Here is a 6,174-nt window from a genome sequence, read left to right on the forward strand (position 1 = left end):
GATAGAGTGAAGCCAAGGAAGTCGAAGCGCGAAGTGGCGAGGGTTCACTGTATTGTCAAGAGAGACGTATGTGTGGTAAAGTGGAGGAGCAGAGAAAAAGAGGAAGGCTCTCATTAAGATGAAATGACACAGTGGCTGCATCAATGGGCTCAGGTGTAGGAACAATTATGAGGACCGTGCAGAGTTTTGTTGTGTTGTGTCAGCTTTAGAGCCAACTCAATGGTACCTAACAACAACAACAACAACAACAACAACAACAACAGCCTTTGTTCTTTGATGGTTCCCATGTTATCGACTCTTTCTCTTATAGAACCCTTTAATATTGCAAATTGAGGCCTGACTTTTTTCTTCAGTTCTTTCCCCTTAAGAAATGCTCAGAGTGTTCTTCCTATTTGATTTTCTAACCCCAAGTCTTTGCATATTTCATTACGATACTTTGTTGTGTCTTCTTAAGCCTCCTTTTGCAATCTTCTGTTTAGCTCTTTTACTTCATCACGTCACCACTTTATCTACCTTACATTAGGAACAAGTTTCAGAGTCTCTTCTAATATCCATTTTGGTTTCTTTCTCTCTCTCCTTGTCTTTTTAATGGCATTTTGTTTTGTTCACCTTACATGTCCTTGATGTCATCCCTCAACTTGCATGGACTTTAGTCATTAGTGTTCAGGGCATCAAATCTATTATTGTGATAGATGGTCTCTAAATTCAGGTGGGATCGACTCAAGGTCAAACTTTTGCTCTGTGGACTTTCTTTATTTTCTTCAACTTCTACTGAACTTATATGTGAGCAATTGATATTCTCATGATATTCAGCTTCTTCATTATCTTTTCCCACAAATGTAGGTGGTTTGATTATTGTATTTTCTATCTGGTGAGGTCCATTTTCATAGTCACTATTTTATTCAAAGAAGATATTTCCAATGCGTAGGCCACGAGTCTTGCAAGTTCTGTCATGTGATCTCCAGCTTCCTTTCTATAATCAAGGGCATATTTTCCAACTACTCATCTTTTTAAAAAAAAATCTTTTGCCTTTCATTCACCAGTAATTATCAATGCTTTTTATTGCATATTTGATCAATATCAGACTGCAGATATTGGTCAAATTTTTTAATTTTCTCATACTTGATAGTAGTGGTTGGTACACAAATTTGGATAGTAATCACATTAATGGGTCATATTTATAGATACGGATGCTATCCTATCACTTACAACATTGAACTTGAAACTAGATCTTGAAATATTTGTTTTTGACACTGTTTCTCTTTAATTTGTCATCATTGACACAGTCAACCATATGATTGTCTGATTAAAATGGTCCATACCAATTTTAGGTCACAAACATTTCATTTTTGAAACTTCCAGTTTTCTTAGATGCATATTTTGTATCTCCTACAATCTAATTTTTAATGAACATTTGAAGTGGTTTCTTCTTGTTTCGAGCCATGTCACACTAACAACAAAGTTCCTGAACACTTGTCTCCAGCCACATCATCAAGGTTGATTCCATTTTGAGGTGGCAACTCCTTCTCAGTTGGATCTTTTTATTTTAATCATTTTATTAGGGGCTCATATAACTCTTATCACAATCCATACAGACATCCATTGTGTAAAGCACATTTGTACATTCATTGCTCTCATCATTCTCAAAACATTTCCTCTCCACGTAAGCCCCTGGCATTAGGTCCTCATTTTTCCCCTCCCTCCCTGCTCCCTCCTCCCTCATGAGCCCTTGATAGTTTATAAATTATTAGTTTGTCATATCTTGCCCTGTCCTACGTCTCCCTTCACCTGGGCCTCCGACCTGAGGGTTTCATATTCGGGCACCAATCTGACTGTGGTGCTGCTGTACATAAGATGTTCAGTGGCTAATGCTTTAAGATGTGGATCGCCAGGTTCTACTTCCTCGTTCGCCTTAGTCTGGAAGCCCTGCTAATGCCAGTTCACCCTGGATGACCTTGCTGGCATTTAAAATATCAGGGCTATAGCATCAGCATCATAGCCATAGAAGCCACCACAGTATGACAAACAGACAGAGCAGTGACTCAATTATGTGAAAACAGACATAATTAAGTGTTTTGGATTCCCCATTCTTTGCAATCAATATGCTCACCATAATTGGTGGTGGTCAAACTGGGACAAGTCCGGGCCATTAAGATTGTAACCTGGAGAACCCTAAAGGCACATCCATTCTGTCTGATAGGGTCCCTCTGAGTCAGGCAGTGGGTTTAGATTTTTGGTTTTTGTTGCAAGTCTTTTTATACCTCTGTTAACAAGTTTGCCCCAAATCTGGGATCTGGGTTCGTTCAATCTCCCCATTCTCAATTACTCCTTTCTCTTAACTTGAGTTCCTTCTGGGTGAATATTAATACTTCACTCACCTTTGCTTTATTCTGCCCCAAGTGCCTAGGGCAGTGTCTTGTCTGTAGCACAGACGAAGCAAAGACTTGGATCTGTCATCCTTAGTCTCCATTTCATTTCATTTCTTTTTTTTTCCCCAGGGAAGAGCGGGAACGCAGGCCCCCCCCCCCCAAGTTATGCAGTCAAGTTTCCTGGGGAAATCACAGGGGTCAGCACACCGGGAGTGCAATGGATAAGCCTCGCCCTGGGAAAACCACCTTCATGATTATGGTATCCCCCCTGCCAGGTAAGTATCCATTTCATTTCTGTCTCTGCAATGTCAGTGTCATGTCTCAGTCAAGGGGCTCTGGGGAGCGCTTCTGATCGTCCAGCTGGAGAGGTCAATAATTTTATCCAAACTGTTCTCATTACTGCCTTGACGACACTCAGTTTTTCCCTTATTTATCCGACGTCTCCAAATAGAAATGTTCTCAACGGGTTTACGTTGCAATGTTTTCCTCAAGACACCCAGTGCCGCATGTTCACCCTTGCCACCTTTAGGTGGGGCTCCCCTTCTTTGTGGATTTGTGAGCTAGGTGAAGAGATCGGTGAGAGGTTCAGGACCAGCTCATTGGGGGCAGTCCACTACCGAGTCCCTGAAATAGGCCGCAAGCTCCTGGCTTTGCTGCTGGAGTCCCAGTCCCCCTCCACCGCCCTTCCTCCATCATCTTTCTGCCTCTTGTAGACACAGGTTTAAAGAACACGCTGTAGGCTCTTAAAGGTATTTAAACAAGATGGCCTTCTGGATCTTTAAGATCCAGTTAAATGTGCCACTTTTGATCTCAGCTCAGCTGGGAAATCTTTTCTATTGTACAAACTGGGGAAAAAATCAATATCTATGGCTGTGAGATACCGCAACGAATCCCCACTCGCCCCTGCTGTTTCCTTACACGCTAGCTGATTGCTTCTGAAGTAAAAAATGGAGCTTTCTTTGGTGTAATGGAATATTTTATGACACTAGCTACCATAAAAATAATTGCTTCCCTCTTTTGGAGATAAGTCAATGATGATCCTCGAGTGCTTCTGAGAATAAAGGGGCTAACAGTTGCTGGGAGACAGAAGGTAAAAGGAACCCCCCCCCCCCATGGTGGGGCCATCCTCCTTAAAATGTGAGGAACGTGGGGGAGGGAACCCTGGGCTCCCCATGACGTCAAGAGCCTCCCTGGGCACTGACCAGAGGTCCTGGGGGCACTGGGGATCATCATTCTGCAGAGAGAGAGCTGTGGCCATCTGATTCCATGCAGATGAGAACCATGCGCCCTCTAAGGGGCAGTTCGCTCAGCCCCCGACGGTTGCTATGCATCTGAGTCACCTTGACAGTGGGTTGGGTTGGGCCTTGGTGCACTGACCTCTCGGCCCGCCCGTGGAGAATATCCCCTGGCCCAACATATTTCCACGGTGACTATTGAGCTGCTAAGCAAACACAGTATCGACTAGGCCTCGAGTGACCTTCTTCCATGGGAGCCTGCAACCACTGGAGGGAGACCATGCCAGAGGCCTCGGAAATTAATAGGTGGTTTAGACAAGCAATGATCCTTGAGGAGAACAACAGTTCGTGGAAGACGAGACAAATGCCACCTGCCGTGGTGACTTCAGAGGAAGTTCCAGGGAGTCTGTCTTGGAGCAGCTGCTGTTTTTTGGCATCTTGAACAGCCAGCTGAGGTGGAACGCTGGGCAAATGAGGTAACTGTGTGGTGGGTCCCTGGATAGCCATCTCCCACCTCGCTGGGGAGGATGCTTGCAGGTTCCAGCAGCTGGCGTTTCCGGGCCACAAAACATGCTCCTGGTTTCCGTGGCACCCTGTGGGTCGATGCGGAACCTCAGAGGGTTCTGAGAGTCACACTTGGTGTGTCCTCTGTGATGTGCTTACTCTGTGCCAGGCTCAGCTCGAAGTGCTGTGCATTCGCACCAGGCCACTTAATCCCAGTGACAGATATGTGCGTTTTAGGGAAGGAGATCGGCTCTCCCAGAGTCTAAGTCACTTGTCCAAGGTCCAACAGCTTTCCAGGTGCAACCGAAACTCAAACATGGATTCTTTTTATTCTGAAGACACTGGAGATCCACCACTGAAAATGCCATGGTGTGCAGTCCGATTCGGACACATGCAGGGCCATGGTTAGTCAGGGTCCACGCGACAGCAACTGGCACTGATGTGGCCTTCAAGGTGGCCTTCCCAGGAGCTCCTCGACAAAGACATTAGGAGGGGGTGGCTTCGTGCTGGCCTGGTGCCCTAGTTAGCTAGTGCCACTACAACAGAAGTAATGCATGTAGAGGGCCTTGGAAAATAGGATTTGTTCTTTCACCATTCCGAAGGCTGTTGTTGTTAGGTGCTGGTCAGTTCTGACCCATAGCAACCCTGTGCATAACTGAACGAAACACCGCCCGGTCCTGCGTCTTCCTCACAATTGTTCCTATGCATGAACCCATTGTTGTAGCCACTGTGTCAACCCATCTTGTTGAGGGCCTTCCTCTTTATCACTGGCCTACTTTACCAAGCGTGATGTCCTTCTCCAGGGACTGGTCTCTCCTGACAACATGTCCAAAATTAGAGAGACAAAGGCTTGCCATCCTTGTCTCGAAGGAGCCATGCTTCTTCCAAGACAGATTTGTTTGTTCTTTAGAAGTCCTTAGAGCAGCAGTTCTCAATCTGTGGGTCAAGACCCCTTTCACAGGGGTCGTCTAAGATCCTCGGAAAACACATATTTCCAATGGTTTTAGGAACCGAGATACTGCTCCTCTATCCATCTCCAGGTGGGTCTGCCCACGTGCAGATACGCCCACATATGAGTACCCAGCATGAAGACTGTGACCCACGCTACACCATGCTTCAAGACAACATTTCATTGATTTTTCATTAGAAATAAATATTTCACAATATACAACGACATACTGTTTTTTGTGATTAATCACTATGCTTTAATGATGTTCAATTTGTCACAATGAAAATACACCCTGCATATCAGATATTTACATGACGATTCATCACAGTATAGTGAAATGACAGTGATGAAGTAGCAAAGAAGATAGTTTTCTGGTTGGGGTCGCCACAACACGAGGGACCGTATGAAAGGGTGGCGGCGTGAGGAAGGTGGAGAACAAGCTTTAGGTGCCCGGTTCTCAGGGAAGGCTTTCCCCTCGAGGGCTGTTTTAGCACAGGGACCTGGGGCCAAGGCACCACCCCCAGCTCTTCTTGCTGGGTGGCAGGAGATTCCTCCTCTGCTCTCGTTTCATCTCTTCTATTGCGCTAAACCCTGGGGGCACTGTGGGGTAAGCATTGGTCTGAGATTTGAACCCAGCAGCCACTCGGTGGGAGAAAGATGAGGCTGTCTGCCTCCATGAAGATTTACAGAGCCCTGGAAACCTGATGTCGTGTTGAGGTAGAATTGACTTGATGGTAGTAGGTTTGGTTTTGATGTATGTATGTCAAAAGAGATGGGCTCAAGATACATCCGAATCCTGTATATTGTCTCTTGGTTCATTAAAATAACTCCTTCCAACTCTGCCGTATAAGCATAGATCTAGGTTTAAATATTGGATCACCATTGATTAGCTTGAAGGCCGTGAGCAAGTTACTTCACCTCTCCAAACTGTTTTCTACAGCTGTAAAAAGCTGGTTAAGAAGTAAAGGCAACTGTTATATACACTACCCTGAAGCAATAGTGATCTACAAACAGATGCATGGCTACACACAGAGGCTGAGTGAGTGAAGAAGGAAGAGTTGAAATATGTCATAGATGTGTGTGTATACTTGACAGAGGACCTTTGTACATGGGTATT

At 45.1% G+C, this 6,174-nt stretch overlaps 1 non-coding gene across 1 annotated transcript; it reads right to left on the minus strand.

Annotated features, from left to right (window-relative positions):
• Positions 1-2,495: 2,495 nt before the first annotated feature.
• Positions 2,496-2,652, minus strand: LOC115869403. The gene has a single exon (XR_004046159.1). It is a non-coding gene; the product is annotated as a U1 spliceosomal RNA (small nuclear RNA).
• Positions 2,653-6,174: the final 3,522 nt, after the last annotated feature.

The sequence above is a fragment of the Echinops telfairi genome, unplaced genomic scaffold (assembly GCF_000313985.2).
Source record: "Echinops telfairi isolate 266 unplaced genomic scaffold, ASM31398v2 ScPeMD7_25;HRSCAF=90, whole genome shotgun sequence".
NCBI lineage: Eukaryota > Metazoa > Chordata > Mammalia > Afrosoricida > Tenrecidae > Echinops > Echinops telfairi.